General features: G+C 37.3%; 1 long non-coding RNA gene across 1 annotated transcript in view; it reads right to left on the bottom strand.

Annotated features, from left to right (window-relative positions):
* LOC132435437 (uncharacterized) overlaps positions 1-21544 on the bottom strand; it is a 218835-nt gene that overhangs the window by 28460 nt on the left and 168831 nt on the right. Inside the window, exon 2 of the long non-coding RNA XR_009521539.1 lies at positions 1297-1434. This is a non-coding gene — a long non-coding RNA (uncharacterized lncRNA). The remainder of the gene's footprint in view (positions 1-1296; positions 1435-21544) is intronic.

Here is a 21544-nt window from a genome sequence, read left to right as displayed (position 1 = left end):
TCCAGCATTTGTTAGTGTTTTTGATAAGATCAAGGTTTCTATTAGCTCATTCTACTATGTTGCTGTAACCTGAAGTCAACGTGATGTAGTAACTTGGCAAGATTTACTTGTTACCTGCAATAATTATGTTACTTGACAACAGTTATGCTGAATACTTACACATTTACAGTTATTTCTACCACCTCATTTTGTAGTGTCTACTTACCATTCATTTCTTTGCTTCTTTTGTTCTTTTTCCTATCTTTGATTAGACTGATAAAAATTTTTGTTATATCTTTGTTTGAAAGCTAAAGATCAAAAAGTTGCTTTTAAACACTTAAAGTGTTAAGATATCTCTTATCCGTGAATTTTTCTAAAAGTCAAAGTTCAACTTTATATTCTCCTCTTGATAATATGATTTAATCACCCTTGAACTTTCCAACATATTTTATTATTGTGTTGAAATTTAGTTTTATCTTACTTGTGTTGGGAAAAAGCACCATCAATGGTTAAATTTCATTATCTTTTCTTTTAGTTTCTTTTGTATTTTTTTTATAAACTTCCTCCTCGGTTCAGTTTTCTTCTTGCTGAACTATACCTATTTCCTTCAAAAGCGCCATGGATTAGTAAGCTCTCCAAGTCTTTGTCTGATTTTTTTTTTTTTTTCATTTTGCCCTCACTCTTGAAAGAGTGTTTGGCTAGGTATGAAACTCAGTTGACTGGTATTTTCACTCAGCTCTTTGAAGTTTTCTGAGAGTGTTTCCCAGTGATGAGGACCTGATGGGACCAAGGGACAGAGGCTACCAGAGCTGCCTCCAAATAAGAAGTAGAGAAGATTTTTGAGGTTCTCAGCCCTTTTCTTTCCAGAACACTTTCTTACTTTTGGCCAGCTGACACATGCTAGGCTGCACACACAACCATCTCCTCTAGTCCCCTAACCAACATGCACATAGCCCTTTCTCTGGGCCAGGCTCTGAGCTAATCATTTCACACACAGTCTGACAATCATCTGACAATCCTATAATGACCCCAGTACAATGACAACCAGTAGGGGAATTTAGTTCTTAAAACCGTATTGCAGACTTCAGGTTGCATCAACATGGGAGACTGAGCTAATAGACACCTTGATCTTACCAAAACAACAAACAAATGATAGGAAAAATATAGCAAACATTTAAAAGCACAAATCAAACAAGACATAGCCTATAGAGGGACTAAGCAGGCTAAGCAGGCTAAGTAAGGTGGTCAATGGGTATTCCTGCAAAAATCTCCAGAAAGCTGATTCTATGAGGCCAGGTCAGCCAGCTGCCTCCTTACCTGAGGTTATCCAGGCCAAGGTTTGCATGCAGACCTCCATGTCACCACAAATTTGAGCATCTTCTCTAGCCAGGCTGGCCCAATGCTGAGTTCAAGGCAGGCACATGGCTACAGCTTGCCCAGCTCTGTGCCCCTCCCCTGCATGAAGAATAGATGAAGATTACCCATAAGAAAAATGGGGTGATTTATCCAGAAAACAGTGAGTAGGTGCTACACGACCCAAGCAATAGATGCCTACTGCAAACTTTAATTAAATTAAATAATAATGGCAATTAACGTACTTGGGTTTCATATACAAATTTAGGAGTACCTGAAATCATTTTTTAGTCTAAGGGTTTATTTAACCTATATTAAAGATAAAAGAAAAACATATACTGACAGTAAGCTTTCTAAGCATTCTCCACTCATGTTAGTCAAACAATAGGACAAATAAATGAAATCTCACAGGCCTTATAAACAATTTGTTGCTGATGTTGTTTTAGAGAAGATGAAGAGAGAAGGCATTAAAAATCAAATATACAGATTCAGCTTGATCTCAGAATTCTGGTCTTGAAAAACAAAAAGTGAGTGAGCCAGCATTAAGTACAACATTCCCTCTCTGGTGTTTGTTGTCTTTATTTTTTCCATTAAAAATTTATGTGTTGTTCCTAAGAGAGCTAAAGTAATTAGAGATGAAAAATCCTCAGTGATTCATACTCCCTCCCATCTCTGTAGGGTTTCATAGGAAACCGCTTTGACATATCATCTGCTGTAAATTACTTTAATGGCTTCTCTACCACATTTAACTCCTACCGATAAAAGTGATTTAGTTCCTTAATTTGTGCAACACCTGAACACACAAACATCAATACCATTCAGAGATCTAGAAGAATGTCATTTGCTATAGTACTTAAAAGCAAATTAAATTTGTCTCCAAAAAATATTAGTCATTTTAACGTTCATCTCCGTGTAATCAAATAGTTTCAATTAGATTAATAGCATTGAATTCTTTGCAGACATTTTCATAGATAAGAATTTTATTAAAAATGAGAATAGGTATTGCTAAAATAATAGTATTTCAAGTACACTCACTTCTAATATGTCTGAAAATTAAGGCTAGCACTTACTGAGTACCCTTGTGTGCAGAGAAGGTACTATATTCTCTTAAAGCATTTGCGTGCACTGACAAGATGAATTGATTTTGAAAACATTAACTGATAAGGATTTTATTTTAAATTCTATGTCTATTCAAAATGTATGTGCCCCTCAAAGTAACAAGGAAACTGTTATTTTCCACATTGGATACATGACCTGTATCGATTCAAACTTCAAGTATCATAGGTTCAAGACCTTGAGGAGTTTAGACTAAATTTAAAAGAAAGATGATCACAGGCAAATATACTTAAATAAAAATGAGTGCATTTTTGTGAACTGGAGAAATAGAGCATTTTTTTCTTATGAATCATCTTGCCAGTCAGTCTCTGCCATATTGCTATTTATGTACTCTGCTTTTCTCAATATCTCACAAAATATTCAGGGAGTTAGGAAAATGTTTTTTACTTCAAACTGTCTCACATTTGCAAATTGGTTAAGATACATATACGTACACATGTGCACACACACTCATATATAAATTCCACAAGCTCGTTGCTTTAGGGTGGCGTGACAGACTGAGATATGCACTATTCAATCAAAACAGCAAATAAAAACTCGAATTTAGTACCAAATTATGAATGAAACAACACAGTGTATAAAACAAAGAATTCTCAATAAAAGGTGGTTAACAGAAAATAGGAATATTTTAGAAATGCTTACTATGAAATAAAGCAAGATGAAAAACTTAAAGCCTTAGCCTTAAACATAAGAGTAAATTAGGATATATTTCTATTTGAAAATCTATATTTATTAGTTAAATTATGGAGTTACTAAATCTACATTGGGAGCCTAGCTACCTGGGAAGGAAAAGGCCCAAAAGTGACAATTTCTCATTAGACCTAAATTACTTTTTGATATCAAGAAGAGAAAGTCTTTAAAAGGCAAGTTATAGTTTTATAAGAGAGGTAAAAAACTAAGCTGAAATATTACTCAGCCATAAAAAAGAATGAAATATTGTCATTTGCAGCAACATGGATGGACCTAGAGAATATTATACTTAGTGAGGTAAGTCAGACAGAGAAAGACTAATACAACATGATATCCTTTGTATGTGGAATCTAAAAAACAATACAAATGAATCTACATATAAAACAGAAACAGACTCACAGACATAGAAAACAAACTTATGGTTACCAAAGGGGAGAGTGAGGTGGGGAGGGACAAGTTAGGAGTGTGGGATTAACAGATACAAACTACTATATATAAAATAGATAAGCAATAAGAATTTACTATATAGAACCAGAAATTATGTTCAACATGTTGTAATAATCTATAATGGAATATAATCAGAAAAAAAATAATAAATCACTAAGCAGTACATCTGAAACTAACACTATATTGTAAATCAACTATACTTCAATTAAAAAAAAGTTGAACACATGAAGGAAAACAATATAAGCATTCTAGAAAGCCCCTTCCTCCATAGCTTTAACCATCCTCCCCTAAGCACCTATGTATTTACATGCCATCTATGTTCCTTTGAAGATTCTTCTCACCCCAAACCCACTCAGCACAGAGAGTACATTTTCTGTATTATCTTTCCAGAACCTTTCTAGTCGTTTTCCATAGTTCCCACCTCTGTGTTCCCAAGTGCTTGGTTCACACTGTGTTTTTAAAAGTTAATCATAACAATTAATATTTATGTAGGATTTATTGTCATTCTACGTAGGCCTTTATATACTCATGGCAACCCAGTGAGGTGGTGCTACTTAATTTAAAAATAAAGAGTCTGAGGCCTTCTGTGGTGCACTGACTGACCATGGTCACAAGGATAACATGCAATAGTACCAAGTTTACACCCAGGAGATCTCATATTAGATACCTCCCTATGATGTAGCTTCCACTAACAATACTGACCCTGAGCATAATGGGTTTTGTTTAGTCTGTCTGGGCTGAAAGGCAGGCTTTTGAGGAGAGAGCACTTCTTGTTCATATTTTCACATCAGAATATAACAAAGGCCCTAGGACCTTGTGGACCTCAAATGTCTGCTGAATAAATGAATGAATAAACAAATGACTGAAAGTTTGCTACTTACTGATTAAAATTTTCTTGGGTAAAACAAGACAATGCTTGTTAAGTTCTATGCAAACACTAGGTTGCCTGGCATTCTGTTCTTTTCACGGTATTGTGTGTGTGTACATACATATATATACATATATGTGTATGTATCAGAACTAATTAAAAATAAATGGAAATGTACCCAAGATCAAATAAATTTTATCAGTTTTTCTTAGTCCTCCAAATTTCATCTATAAGTCTCTTTTTTAAGCACCTTTCTATTCAACTTTTTCAAAAGAAGTATTTGCCTTTTAATGGGAAGTCGGCATTTCATCATAAAGATAAAACACAATGTGCTCAACTTATTCTGCCTTCTAGAAGTACTTTTTTATCAAGAGTACTTAGCCAGTAGAAACGATAGATTCCAAAAGAAAATATATGTCAGGCATGAGAGATCAGAGCTCTACTAGACTGAAAAGAATGAAAAATGAAGCTTCCATTTCCGTTGTACTGAAAGACATAATTTGCAAATGCTCCATTGTCACTGAACTTTTCTGTTCCAGAGTCCAAGAGAGCAGAACAAGGAAAGAACTTGCATATCGCAAAAAATCAGTCAGCTCTGAGTTTAAGTAAAAGTTTGAACCATGAAGCATTCCACAGAGTCTTGATTATTTGGACAACACGACTTTTTACTCAAATAGCATTTTGTGTGTCTCGCAGCAAACTATTTCTAATGAATCACTTTCAGAACTGGTAGCATTAGTAGTTAAGTTACAAAGTCTGTCTGTAATTACTGCTGATAACCTCAATGGCAGTGATTCTTGGTGGTTGAGCCCAAACCCTATTGAGCATCTGATAAAAGCTATGGATTCTCTTCCTAAAACAAACAAACAAACAAACAAAGAAACACCACATATACAAATAAGGATAAATACTTAAAATTTGCTTGGCATCTCAGGGGAGTCACAAATGCCCCAAAGTCTACTCACAGGCTCCACCTGTTTCATAGTTCCCCCCAGTCCCTTTAAATACCCAGGCTCTGAGAAGAACTCAAGACTTTGTCTCTCCCCAGGTCTTTTCTATGGAGGAACCACTCTGGAAGACAAGGACACAATGGAGGGCTCAGGAAGACACAAAAGAAGCCATGTCACTAAGTGGTAGAACTTTCACGAGAAAGCAGAAAGCACTTATTCAAATTAGATTTGGGAAAATGTTCACTTCCCTCAAATTTTTCTGCAAAATTCAGTCCTTCATTTAACAAACATTGACTGAGTTCCCACTCTGGGCCCCTACCTCCTGATGCCCTTCAAGAGTCCAGGGAGAACCTACGCATAAGGAGTGGAGTAGACTGCTAGGGCCTGACTGCATCTGGAGGAAAGGGTTCTCGGGACTATCACAATCCTGGGCATCTCGCCAGGATGAGCAACCAGAAAGCCCACATCCTTACCAGCAGTAGAGGGTTCATGTACCTAAGTAGTCACAGTGAATAAATTCCAATGAATTTAGAACAGCAGACATCAAAGTCCCTCTGCCAGAACATACACTGACCAAATCGATGACAGTAATGACCTTGGCAAATTTTCAATTCAAACATTACACACAGTTCCAAATTGTGTTTATTCATAAATGATGGAATCCCTAAGTTATTTAATACCTATCTGGTCAGCATTCATGAAGAAATCTATTCTATACTTTTGTGGGTATTTTAGAACAATGATATGTCTTTAAATATTTTTGAAAGATATCTAACTTAGGGAGAAAGAAAAATCAAAGGTGGCTCATTAGATTTGCATAATGATTAAAATTGAAATTATCTAATTGGGAATTATGTGTATATTATTTATGAGTACTTCCTTCTTTAAGATAATAAATGAATGTTTAGTATGCACACAGCAGAACTGTAAAACACTCCTCTCATTGGGGAGAAATGAGATAGTCCCCAGAGGAAGCCTTGGGAAGACTAATCAGGTTTCCCAGTTGCTCATTTGCCTTGGCTCCTGTAGAAATTAATGTTAGGAAAACCCATAAGGTGCTGCACAGCTGGAATCCAGCAGTTTAATTGCTTTGCACAAGAGACTAATGGTCCTGGGTCTTGGGTGTGTCCACATGTGCACGAAGGCAAGGGACAAAGCCCTTGCAAAGCTCCGTACCCTTAACTGCTATAGATAGTCAACCAGGAGAACTGTGTCTAAGGGGGAGGGGTATGAATTGTGCTGAATAGGAATCTATTTTTAGATCTATTAATTTGCCTCTCTTTGGATTCATTACAATTTTAACTCATATGCCAGAACACTGTTTCCAAGGAAGCACTGATTAATGTCCTCCAAGGACAAATAGAACAAAAATAAGGCACAATCCAGATGAAGATTAAGTCCACATTTTTTTTTTTTTTTTTTTTTTTTTTTCTGTACGCAGGCCTCTCACTGTTGTGGCCTCTCCCATTGCGGAGCACAGGCTCTGGACGCACAGGCTCAGTGGTCATGGCTCACGGGCCTAGCCGCTCCTCGGCATGTGGGATCCTCCCGGACTGGGGCACGAACCCGTGTCCCCTGCATCAGCAGGCGGACTCTCAACCGCTGCCCCATCAGGGAAGCCCTAACTCTACTTTTAACTATGCTTTGGATGGGAGGTAGCCCCTGCTTATACACTGCAACCCTATGAATAAGTGCGTTCCCTTTAAGAAACACTTCAGCCAAGGTACAGCAAAGATAAATGAGCAAATTCAGGCAGATTCAAATAAAAGTGATTCTTCTAGGTATGTTTTGTTTATACAGCATGGCTGAATCTCAAACATATTCTGAATATTTTTGCCATATTATATGATAATACTGTGTTATCCAAGAAAAAGAGGTACCATTCAATTTTAGCAGAAGTATTATTTTAATCAAAATGAATTTTATTAATTTGTAATAAAATTGTATGCACTTGTCCAAACTGTTTCATGCTGTTTAAAACCTATACCCACTATTTCAGAGGATTAATGAGTCCCATTTAAGAAATTTCACAGGACCTCTCTATCTTGGGCTATCCTTACTGTACGAAAGCCATTCTTTGAATACATAAGAAATTAATTTGAATTCAACTAACTGCTTATTTTTGTGTTAAAAAAAAAAAAGGCCTGGAATGAAGGTAGGAAATGGACATTATAGTCATGAATGCTTCTAAATATCTGGTGGGCTTCAGACAAATCACAGAACCTTTTATAGTACTTTTTCACTTTATTAAATTATAGTAAATATCATCTGAATCTCTGATAATGGTAGAAAAACTATGGTCACCATGCTGTACAAAGGCAGTTGTATTACATATTACAACATTTAGTGAAGTTTTCCAAATATTAAGACCTTTTATTTAAATAAAGCATTAAAATAGACACTAGGCTCCAGTTGTCTCAAGAGAGTTTGCCCACTCAGTTCTTGTATGTCAAAGAAGGATCTGTTCCATGATCTTTTGAAGCACCTCATGGAAAAATTTAAGGCATAATATCTGGCTCCTGAAATGTGTTCTCTGTCCGTTATTCTAAAAACTAAAGGAGAAAAATAGAACATGTAGAGAGAAAAAGCTAACCTCTGGCCAGAAGCTGATTCTGTCTTAATCTATACTTTACTTCCCAACAGAAGAGCTGCTTCTCTGAACCTCCAAAAGAAGGGGGAAAAGAGAGGAGGCTGCCTAGATGATAATTAATAATGACCATTACTACAAGATTTGTTGGAGGGAATTCTCTTCACACTAAGCATTGAGAACAGTCTCATCTCTTCAATCACTGCTCCAAGATACTGTCAAATGGGTTTCAACATTAGGAGAGAATCTAATTTCCTTTGCAGTGCCAAGTGATAAGTATATTTATTAAGGTGGAAAAGAGAAAAGAACTTCAAGTAGAAATAAAAGTCAGGTATCTTTCAATGTTCAAGAAAACCCAATGATTTATTTTCTGGTATTTGGGAGAAAAGATTTATGTTCATTCTATCTTATCTGTATTAGTTATCTATTGCCTTGTAACAAATTACCCCAAATTCAGCAGATTAAAACAACAAGCATTTTTTATATCCAATAGTTTCTTATCATCAAGAATCTGGGAGGCGCTTAGCTGGGTGGTTTGGTTCTGGTTTTCTCAGTAAGTTGCAGTGAAGCTGTCAGCTAGAATTATAGTCATCTCAAGACTTGACTGAGTCAAGAGAATCTGCTCCCAACCTCATCCATGTGGTGTTAGCAGGCCTTTCTTTTTCACTGATTGTTGGTCAGAGACTTCAGTTCCTTACTCTATGGGCCTCTGGATAGGGCTTCTCACAACATGGCAGCCTACCTCATTCAGAGCAAGATATCCAAAAGAGAGAGTCAGCACCCAAATTGCAATCTTGTATACGTTCATCTCAGAAGTGAATTACCATCATTTCTGCTTTATGCTACTGTTCATATAGGCCAATCCTGGTATAATGTGGGAGGGGACTACACAAGAGTATGGCTACCAGGAGGTAGGCAACATCAGGGGTCATCTAGGAGGTATACCACCACATCACCTAACTTACAAGAGGCCTAGAAGAAAGCAGTACTGGCCAACCACAAAAATGGCTAGAGGCTCAGCTGGTGGGATCCAGGCACAAAGTAAACTAATCATAAATATACCATCTTTCACCCAGGTTTGTCTGTTTTACCTTTAAGGTAAATCCGTGCCCTTTCTCTACTTGTGAAGTCTGCATAACTGCATTAGCTAAGCCAGTTAGTCTTCTCCAATTTCTAATTCAAATTCACCAAACATAGTGTGGTAGGAAAGACAAGACACAGTTTCTTTCAAAGTGCTTGTCTTTCAGTGTAAATTCCTTCTCTGGCACTCTGTCCTTCCTTGGACAGTATGAAGCTATTTTCCTGGGGGGAGAAACGGGCACAGAGAAGGAAATAAAACCTCCTTAGGATAATTAGAAGTGATGTTAAGGAAAGGATAATTCAAACAAACCATGTTGTTCTCAGCAAAAAAGAGATACTTCCATAGCAGCTTTGCACCTGGCTTCCCTCTGGCCAGGAAGGTACCTACTTTAGCCGAAGAGCAACTCCTGAGTTGAACATTTGGAACTTGAACTGCAGTAAGGTCACCCGATACTCTGAGAAGGGACTTCTCCTTTTCTTAGATAAAGATTTACATACAACATAAACATAAAACATTTTATAAGACTACAAAGGAAGGATAGAGCTATATTATTGCAGTGAAGGAGAGCATTACCATTTAAATGTCTGTCTGTACCAGTGGTACTGAGGTGTGTGTATAGGGGAATAAATCCCACCTTCCTCCCTCCCCCCTGCCAAACATTCTGGTAAACCTTCCTACAGGGTCTATCCCTAGCTCCTGAGTTGAGAATCACTACCAAATTGACCCACGGTTACTGATGGGAGTGTCTTATTTCTCAAGGAGTTTAAGAAAGAGAATCTTTGTCAACTAACTGACTCAGTGATAACTATTCCCATGATATATACCTCTACATAAAGGAGTTTATTTACCTATTTACTTATGTACCACCTTGTTCCCTCTAAAAAAATATTTATTGTGATTTATAACGATTTATAAAATACAACAAAAAAATAACATGAACTATTTATGAAAGAATCAATATAAAAAAACCAAGTCTATGGGGCATAAAACTGAGCAAGGAATGTATTTGCTCCAGATGGGCAACAAATTTGGCTGTAAAGTTGTGAGCAGTCTGCCAACTAGAAAAGAGAAATCTGGTCTCAGTTCAGTTTACATAAGAAAAATATTAACAATTTTCCTAAAAGGGGTATAATTATTCTTAAACTAAGATCAGGCCCAGTACTCCACTGGGGACACTACTCAACAGCATTTATACAATAAAAATAAGATAATGTGGCCTTGAACCATTTTTTATACTGACTTGATCAGAGCCTTATAAAAAGTGAGTCTGCACCAGTCAGAATGGCCATCATCAAAAAATCTAGAAACAATAAATGTTGGAGAGGGTGTGGAGAAAAGGGAACACTCTTGCACTTTACATGGGAATGTAAATTGATACAGCCACTATGGATAACAGTATGGAGGTTCCTTAAAAAACTAAAAATAGAACTACCATACGACCCAGCAATCCCACTACTCGGCATATACCCTGAGAAAACCATAATTCAAAAAGAGTCATGTACCAAAATGTTCATTGCAGCTCTATTTACAATAGCCAGGACATGGAAGCAAACTAAGTGTCCATCATTGGATGAATGGATAAAGAAGATGTGGCACATACATACAATGGAATATTACTCAGCCACAAAAAGAAACGAAATTGAGATATTTGTAGTGAGGTGCATGGACTTATAGTCTGTCATACAGAGTGAAGTAAGTCAGAAAGAGAAAAACAAATACCGTATGCTAACACATATATATGGAATCTAAGGGGAAAAAAAAGGTAATGAAGAACCTAGGGGTAAGACGGGAATAAAGACACAGACCTACTAGAGAATGGACTTGAGGATATGGGGAGAGGGGAAGGGTAAGCTATGACAAAGTGAGAGAGTGGCATGGACATATGTACACTACCAAATGTAAAATAGATAGCTAGTGGGAAGAAGCTACATAGCACAGGGAGATCACCTCGGTGGTTTGTGACCACCTAGAGGGGTGGGATAGGGAGGGTGGGAGGGAGGGAGATGCAAGAAGGAAGAGATATGGGAACATATGTATACGTATAACTGATTCACTTTGTTATAAAGCAGAAACTAACACACCATTGTAAAGCAATTATACTCTAATAAAGATGTTTAAAAAAAAAAAATGAGTCTGCAGGACCGTATGTAACAGAGGCCACCTGAACGTCTTTTGTTTCTTCCTGCACATGCAGAAACTCTACATTTCCCAGCTATTGAGATCAGACTGGGGCCATATGACTGGATTCTGGCCAGTGAACAGTGATGTGTCCTCTATGGAGGCCTGGGCATGACAGCTCTTTGCTTTCTTCTTCCACCATGACCTTGAAGGACCATATTTAAGACAGCAGTGCCACACAATGGAAGGAGCTTATATCCTTAGCTCAGAGGAGTGTCTACAAGGAGAGCCATTCAACCTGAATTAGACCATGACATAAGCAAGGAACAAAACTTCAGTGTGTTCATTTCCCTGACTAAAACAACAAGCATTAACAATACAGGATTCAAAATTCCAGCTCTCTGTAGACCTTATTTGATTAACTGGGCAGAGTTTAGAATATCTAGAAGAATAGATTCTAAATCTTTCACAGTCCTCCCTCAATATTGTTTTATTCAACTGGGTGTTAAAAAATCCTGGAGATGATGATGATGAAATTATAATAATAGTAGCAAACACTTAGATATCACATGCTATGTACCAGGAATGATTTATTCTAAACCCTTTCTATATATTAACACATTTATTGCTTACAATATATTCATTCATTTAATCCTTACCATTAACTGTAATTTTCAGACGAGGAAACTGTGGAAAAAAAGTGACTTGTCCAAGGTCCCTCAGTAAGGGGTGGCACCAGAATTAGATTCAGGGAATCTAACTCCAGGGTTGGTGCTACAAACTTCTATACTATAATTTATTTCGTACAATGATGATAAGATTCGTATCGTGCTTCCTTGAAAAATTATTAAAAACCTCCAATTGTCTGTAAGTCCAAAGTCTTCAAAATGTATACCAGCTGAAGTATGGCTGGCATCCTCCTGGAATAGCTAAGGAGCCTAATGAATCATTAATCTTAATAGATGCCCACCCCATTTCAAAAGACTAAACCTGTATGGAGCCAAGATTAGCTTTTGAAAGGATTTTCTAATATAATCCAACTGTACGATACCTTACTAAGTTGGTTTAACAATTTCTACAATTTACTTTAAAATAACAGCATAGACAACATAATACTGTATATGTACTAATTACCTGAAGTTTTAACTTTAGAGGTATTTAGGTGTCCTAATTTAACTTTACAAGAGAACACAACAAAAAAACTGTTTTCTGAATGCAGATAAAAATATTGGTACTTCCTGGTCACCTAATTCCACTATATACATTCCTATGTGATCCACTGGCCATATATGACATACCAGAAGAAAATCAATATAATACACTAATTCCCCTCAGTTAGTTCTCCTTGCCATAATTAATCTTTTGGAAAACAAATGTAAGCTTCCTGTTAACTCAAATATCACTCTGTTTACTTCATGCTGTGTTTTTCTAAAATACATAATAATGAGTTTTCTAGTTTCATGTAAAATTCCCTTCACTTACCTCAAGTATATATAAATCACAAAACTGTACGTCAAGAAGGCAACTCTTAATATTACCTAATCCAATTCCTCTTTCCATAGAGGAAAAGACTGAGATCCAGACAGACTAAATGACTTGTGCCAGGTCTCAAGCTAGTTAGTGGCAAAGTTGGACACAAAAGCCAGTGTCCTGGCTTTCACCTCCAAGTCTTTTCATACCAACACACTGAGCCACAAGTGGATCCCAAGCACACATTTAAATACCGAGACTGCAAACTGTGCTTGGCCAAGAGGCAGGGATAAAGCATGGCCATAACTTTTCAAGTATTTATCACAGTGAAATAAGCTAAAGCAGTTTCAACTGAGGTGGCAAATGTTTGCTGCTGAAATAAATACAACAATTTAATTTTGAAGGTGAAAAGGCAGCTCAGAGGCAGGATAAAGATGGTGCAGTAGGAAGATCCTGACCTCATCTCCTCCAAAAAAAATACACCAATACAACAACTACATGTAAACAACTTTCTCTGAGAACAACCTGATGACTAGCAGAACAGTTCTTCTATAACCAAGGATATAAAAACAAAACAAACAAACAAAAACACTGATATGGACAGGAAAGGAAGAGAAGCAATCCAGTTAGGACCCACATTGCCAGTGGATGACCCAGAAGAGGAGGGCAATATCACAAGCTCAGGGATTGTCTCTAAGGAGCAAGGAGTTCAAGCCCCACATTGGGCACCCCAGTCCTAAGGTCTGGCACTGGGAAGATGAGCTCCCCTTGCTGTTTCTGAAAAACAGTGAGGCTTATGACCAGGAGAGCCAGAGAGCTGTGGGAATTAGAGACTCTGCTCTTAAAGGGAATGCACAGACTTGCTTGTTCCCAGCCCCAGCATACAGGCAGCAGGTTTAAAAGTGCCTGGTGCTGCAGCCAGCCTGCCAAGACTTCTCCAGTGTGCCCCCAAGCCTGCACCAACTCCAGCTCCAGCCCTGCACCTCCCCCCACCAAGATGGCAGTCACCAGCACACCCCAGGAGAAGCCACAGCTCACACCAGGGTCTGGCTCCAGCCCCTCCAGCCCTAGCCCCTGTCAAGGCTCTGGATGCCAGTGTCACTAGGAGAAGCTGTGGCTCACACTGAGCTCCAGGTCTAGCCACCCCTGACTCCAGCCTGCCCCCGTCAAGGCAGTTGGCCACTAGTGCACCCCAGAAGTAGCCCCAGCCTGTGCTGCTGTGCTGGGCTCTGGCTATAGTGCCCACACAGCTTAAACCCACCTCTGCCAAGGCAATGGCCTCAACACAACCCAGAAAAAGTCCCGGCCTGCACTCACTTCAGGTACAGCTCTCCCACCAATGCCAGCTGACACCACAAACTGCATAGGAACAATCACACACAAGGACATGCCTTCAAGGCTGGAATACATAATGGTTTCTCCTAATTTCACAGAGGTAAACAGAGAAAGTCAAACAAAATGAAAAGACAGATGAATATGTTTCAAATGAAAGAACAAGATAAAACCCAGGAAGAAAGAAAAACTAATAAAACACAGATAAGCAATCTACCTGATAAAGAACTTGAAACAATGGTCATAAAAATACTCACTGAACTTGGGAAAAGAAGAACACAGTGAGAAATTCAAAAAAGAATTAGAAAATAAAAGATATATGAAAACAATCAGAGCTGAAGAATACAATAACTGAAATAGAAAATACACTAAAAGGAATCAACAGCAGATTAGGTGATAGAGAAGAACATTTAAGCAACCTAGAAGACAGAATAGCAAAAATCATCCTATCAAAACAGCAAAAAGAAAAAAAAAAATATTGAGGATAGCTTAAGGGACCTGTGTGACAACATCAAATGTACTAACATTCATACTCTAAGGATCTCAAAACGAGGAGAGAGAGAAAGGGACAGAAAACATATTTGATGAAATAATGGCTGAAAACTTTCCTAACATCAAAAAGGAAACAGATATCCAGGTCCAGGAAGCACACAGAGTCCCAAACAATATGAACTCAAAGAGATCCACACTGAGACATATCCATTAAACCAGCAGAACTGAAAGAGTCAAACACAGGGAACCCCAAAAACATTTCAGCTAATTTTTCACAGAAACTTTGCAGGCCGGGAAGAAGTGGCATGATATATTTAAGCGTTGAAAGGAACAATCTTACTACCAAGGATATGCTACCCAACAAGGTTTTAATTCAGAATTGAAGGAGAGATAATTTTCCATACAAGCAGAAACTAAAAGAGTTCATCACCACTAAATTAGCCTAACAAGAAATGCTAAACTGTTTTACAAGAAATGTTTTTTAAAAGGCCATAATAATAAACAAAATATATGAAGGAAAAAAAATCTGACTGGTAACAGCAAATATAGAGTAAAAGCAGTGAATCAATTATTTTAAAAAGCTAGTATGAAGGTTAAAAGACAAAAGTTGTAAAACCAACTATTCAGTTTAAAACAAGTACATATGTGTATGTGTATGTATATGTACATATGTATAGTGAAACCTCATGGTAACCAAAAACCAGCAACACATTCACACACACAAAAAGAAACAAAGAGAAAGGAATCTAAACATAATGCTAAAGAAAATCATCAAACCACATGGGAATAGACTAACAGAGAAAATCTACATGAACAACCAGAAAACAGGAAACAAAATGGCAGCAAGTACATACATATCAAATGTAAATGAACTAAATGCTTTAATCAAAAGACAAAGGGTGGCTGAATGGATAAGAAAACAAGACCAGGGCTTCCCTGGTGGCGCAGTGGTTGAGAATCTGCCTGCCAATGCAGGCGACACAGGTTCGAGCCCTGGTCTGGGAAGATCCCACATGCCACAGAGCAACTGGGACCATGAGCCACAATTACTAAGCCTGCAGATCTGGAGCCTGTGCTCCACAAGAGAGGCCACGATAGTGAGAGGCCTGTGCACCATGATGAAGAGTGGCCCCTGCTTGCCACAACTAGAGAAAGCCCTCACACAGAAACGAAGACCCGACACAGCCATAAATAAATAAATAAATAATTTTTTTTAAAAAAAAAAAAAAAGAAAACAAGACCCATCTATATGCTGCCTACAAGAGACTACTTCAGAGCTAAAGACACACACAGACTAAAAGATGAGGGATGAAAAAAGATATTCCATGCAAAAGGAAACAAAAAGAAAGCTGAAATAGCAATACTCACATTAGACAAAATAGACTTAAAGTATTTAATAAAAGACAAAGAAGGGCATTATATCACAATAAATAGGAAGAGTATATAACATTTATAGACATATATACACCTAACATAGGAGCACCTAAATCTATAAAGTATTAACAGACATAAAGGGAGAAATTGATAGTAATATAATAATAGTAGGAAACTTTACAACACTGGATAGATCATTTACGTCAATGGATAGATTATCGAGAAAGAAAATCAATGAGGAAATACTGGCCTTAAATGACACATTAGACCAGATGAACTAAATACAATCTATAGAACATTCCATTCAAAAAGAGCAGAATAAGTATTCTTTTCAAGTGCACATGAAACATTCTCCAGCGTAGATCACATGCTAGGCCATAAAACAAGTATCAATAAATTTAAGAAGATTCAAATCATATTAATTATATTTTCCTATCACATCATTATGAAATTAAAAATCAATTACAGGAAGAAACTGGAAAAAACCCACAAACAGGGAAACTAAACAACATGCTATTAAAAAACCAATAGGCCAATGAGGAAATAAAAAAAACACCTTGAAATGAATGAATAGAAATACAACTTTCCAAAACCTACAGGACACAGCAAAAGCAGTTCTAAGTGGGAAGTTTATAATATTACAGGCCTATCTCCAGAAGCAAGAAAAAACTAAAATAAACAATCTAAATTTCCACCCAAAGTAATTAGAAAAAGAAGAACTAACAAAGCCCAAAGTTAGCAGAAGGAAGAAAAAATAAGGGTCAGAGCAGAAATAAATGAAATAGAGATTAAAAAATAATAGAAAAAAAATCAATGAAACTAAAAGCTGGGATTTTTCTGAAATGTTAAAGAAAACTGATAAATCTTTAGCTAGCCTCATGAAAAATATACTAGAGGGCCCAAATAAATAGAATTAGAAATAGAAGTTACAGCTGATATCAGAGAAATACAAACAATCATAAGAGAGTATTTTTTTGAATCTGTCTCCTCAGGAAAGGGAAACAAAAGCAAAAAAGAATAACAAATGGGGCTACATCAAACTAGAAAGCTTTTGTACATCAAAGGAAATGATGAACAACACAAAAGCCAACCTATTCAATGGGAGAAGATATTTGCAAACAATATGCGGACATAAGAGGTTAATATACAAAACATATAAAGAATTCAAACAATTCAATATCAAAAACACCAAAACAATCCAATTTAAAAATGGGCAAAGGACCTGAATAGGTATTTTTCCAAAGAAGACATACAGATGGCTAATAAGCACGTGAAAATATGCTCAACATGACTAATCATCAGAAAAATGCAAATCAAAACCACAATGAGATATTACCTCACACCTGTCATAATGGTTGTTACCAAAAACACAAGAAATAACAAGTGCTGAGAAGAATTTGGAGAAAAGGAAACCTTAGTACATGGTTGGTGGGTATGTATATTGGTGCAGTCATTATGGAAAACAGAGAACAAACTTGGGGAGAAGTGGAGAGGCAAAATAGGTGATAGCAATTAACAGGTACAAACTACCAGTTATAAAATAAATAATTCATAAGGATGTAATGTACAGTACAGGGACTACAAGCCAATATTTTAAAGTAACTTTGTATGGTGTGTAATCTATAAAACTCACTATGTTGTACACCTGAAAGTAATGTAATATTTTAAGTCCACTATACTTCAATAATTTTTTTTTAAAAATATGAGAAAAAAACCCTCTTGACAATAACTAATAGGGCAATTTTATTTTAAAGGAGGCAAGAATATACAATGGAGAAAAGACAGTCTCTTTGATAAGTGGTGCTGGGAAAACTGGACAGCTACATGTAAAAGAATGAAATTACACTCCCTAACACCATACACAAAAGTAAACTCAAGATGGATTAAAGACCTAAATGTAAGGCCTGATACTATAAAACTCTTAGAGGAAAACACAGCCAGAACACTCTGACATAAATCGCAGCAAGATCTTTTTTGACCCACCTCCTAGGGTAATGAAAATAAAAACAACAAAAGGGAACTAATTAAACTTAAAAGCTTTTGCACAGCAAAGGAAACCATAAACAAAACAAAAAGACTACCTTCAGGATGGGAGAAAATATTTGCAAACGAAGTGACTGACAACAGAGCTCCAAAATATGCAAACAGTTCATGCAGCTTAATACTAAAACAACAAACAAACCAATCAAAAAATGGGCAGAAGGGCTTCCCTGGTGGCGCAGTGGTTGAGAGTCCACCTGCCGATGCAGGGGACATGGGTTCGTGCCCCGGTCCGGGAAGATCCCACATGCCACAGAGCGGCTAGGCCCGTGAGCCATGGCCGCTGAGCCTGCGCTCCGCAACGGGAGAGGCCGCAGCAGTGAGAGGCCCGCGTACCACAAAAAAAATGGGCAGAAGATCTAAATAGACATGTCTCCAAAGAAAACATACAGGTGACCAACAGGCACATGAAAAGATGCTCAACTTCACTAATTATTAGAGAAATGCAAATCAAAACTACAATGAGGTATCATTTCACAAGTCAGAATGGCTATAATCAAAAAATCTACAAACAATAAGTGCTGGAGAGGTTGTGGAGAAAAGAGAACCCTCCAACACTATTGGTGGGAATGTAAATTGGTACAGCCACTATGGAGAACAGTACGAAGGTTCCTTTAAAAACTAAAAATAGAGCTACCATATGATCCAGCAATCCCAATCCTGGGCATATATACAGAGAAAACCATAATTTGGAAGGATACATGCACCCCAATGTTCATTGCAGCACTATTTACAATAGCCAGGTCATGGAAGCAACCTAAATGTCCAATGACAGATGAATGGATAAAGAAGATACGGGACATATATACAATGGAATATTACTCAGCCATAAAAAAAGAATGAAATAATGTTATTTGCAGCAACAGAGATGGACCTAGAGATTGTCATACTGAGTGAAGTAAGTCAGATACAGAAAGACAAATACCATATGATATTGCTTATACATGGAATCTTAAAAAAAAACATTACAAATGAACTTATTTACAAAACAGAAATAGAGTCGCAGATGTAGAAAACAAACTTATGGCTACCAGGGTGGAAAAGGGAGCATAAATTGGGAGATTGGGATTGACATATACACACTACTATATATAAAATAGATAACTAATACTGACCTACTGTATAACACAGGGAACTCTACTCAATACTCTGTAATGACCGATATGGGAAAAGAATCTAAAAAAGAGTGGATACATGTATATGTATAACCGAATCACTTTGCTATACACCTGAACCTAAGACAACATTGTAAATCCACTATATTCTAATAAAATATTTTTAAAAGGAAAATATATTTTTTAAAAAGGAGTAAATGAATATAGAGAAGGGAGAATAAAATAAAAATGTGCACTTAATGAAATCTTGAAATATGCATACAAAAAAATAAAAAAAGAGATCTGTGATAGATATGGCACAATAATAGAAAAAACACATTTAATAAAATAGTTGGATCTCCTTGGCTAACGATTTAAAATAGGCAATGATACTTTAATCTCTCCCTTCACAATCACTTCTTTTTTTTTTTTTTAACAGAAGTGGCTGCTTTGCAATATTCTACATCTTCTATGCATATTCAGAATGTTGATTGGCAGTATAACCCTAATGGGACCCATGATTAAGTAAAGAAGAGGAAGCAAGAAACTGAAACATAGTCTATGTGATATTCTTTATTATGTATGACCCTCATGTAGCAAAAGCTAACATTTAACAGTTCTTCAAATATGCCGTAGGTGCTCTTGACTCTCAGCCTTGCTATATGCTCCTCTCTCTCCCTGATATAACTTGTGTCCTACCCACACACTTTTGGCTGAATCCTATCCTTAAAATTCTGTTCAAATTATACCTCTTCCAAGAAGCAGTATTTGATCCCATCACTTTGAGTTAGATGTCCATTAAATGTATAACAAATTTCAGTAGGATTCTCAAACTCCTTTTTAAGCCACCTCCCAAAAACCCACTTCTATAAAATACTTGTGATTAATACTAGATTAACTGGGATTTCATAGAGGAGACAGAGAGATGGTATTTGCTTCATAAACCATTCCAAAATAACTTGCATCCACTAACTGTTCGATCTTGTCAGTTCTAAAATGGACATGGTATACATATAGCCAATTCACTTCATTGTAGAGCAGAAGCTAACAAAATAGTGTAAAGCAATTTTACTCCAATAAATAAATAAAATAAAATGGATATAGTATGACCTACCTTCTAGCATTGTGGGGGATTTAAATGAGATATATTTGTCAAGTACTCATCATTATATTGGCACAGGAAAGAGCTCAATTAAAGAAATCCCAAGAAAGAAAGAGAGAAAGAAGGAGGAAGAAACAGGGAGGGAGGGAGGGAGGGAGGGAAGGAGGGAGGGAGGGAGGGAGGAAGGAAGGAAGGGCGGGAGGGAGGGAGGGAGGGGAAAAATGCAGCTCAAAATCCTCTTTCAACATGGCCTTTTCTATCAAACAGCACGATTAGATTTTCTGGTGTCATCATCTCGATGCCTTGTCATCTCAAGGCATGAGCACACTCATCACTGATCACTCAGATGTTATGGATTTGCCAGCAATAAGCTTGGAAAACATCCCTCATTTGGAGCTACCTTGTTTGTTACTAGGTAGCCCAAGGCACTTCTCTCCCAAATGCCATCCCAACCTCTGTAGGGGACCTTTCTCAGCTCCCTTGTCACCCTCAAACACTTCAATAATTCATCTGTTTAGAATGCTGTTTTGATAGCCGACAGCAGATTGGAAAACAGCTTTCTAAAGAAATAACAGGCAGGCAGTACCCACTAAAGCCCCTGCTTCTGATTTCAGGAAACACTGCTTGAATAAAATAAAAATCCCTGTGAGGGCACAGTAAAAATTTCAACAACAACAACAACAAAAATCCTGCCTAAAAAGTAAGAGGTAGACTCAGAAGTGTTAGGAGTTAAAAAGGCATATGTTTATTATGTCAGGTGTCGTGTTCTGCTAAGCACGAGTATGTATTTTATGATGCCTTTTTTAGGTCAGAGAAAAGAGACTTGGTGATTTTACAAGACAAAAGAGTTTTCACATCGATTTAGCAAATAAAGTACAGTAATTTTTTTAAACTATAAAACCACCTGAACGCTTTTGAGTAAATAATGATCAGCAAGGTTTTGATTTAACCGGATAAAATAAAAGCAAAAGGAACAGGGGTTATTCTAAGGGAAACAAGTCTTCCAGGGTCACAGGGTATTATGGAGTGGACGTTTGTGTCTCCTCCAAACTTATATGTTGAAACCCTAACCCCCAATGCAATGGTAAGTTGTAGATGGGGCCTTTGGGAGGTAATTAGGTTTATATGAGATCATAAGGGCAGCATCCTCATGATGAGATTACACGAAGAGATCAACCAGAGAGCTCACTTGATTTCTTTCTCTCTCTCCCTCCCTCTCTCTCTCTCTCTCTCTCTCTCTCTCTCTCTCTCTCTCTGCCATGAGAGGACACAGAAAGAAGGCAGCCATGTGCAAGCCAGGTAGACGCCTCTCCCAGAACCAAACCATATAAGCATCCTGATCTTGGATTTCCCAGCCTCTAGAAGTAAGATATAAATGTCTGCTGTTTAAGCCATCCATCCTGTGATATTTTGTTGTGGCAGCCCGGGCCAACTAAGACACTGAGTTTCCT

This window comes from Delphinus delphis, chromosome 12 (genome assembly GCF_949987515.2).
Source record: "Delphinus delphis chromosome 12, mDelDel1.2, whole genome shotgun sequence".
In the NCBI taxonomy this organism is placed as follows: Eukaryota; Metazoa; Chordata; class Mammalia; order Artiodactyla; family Delphinidae; genus Delphinus; species Delphinus delphis.
The sequence above is the reverse complement of the archived record's forward strand: the minus strand, read 5'-3'. Positions and strand labels throughout refer to the sequence as shown.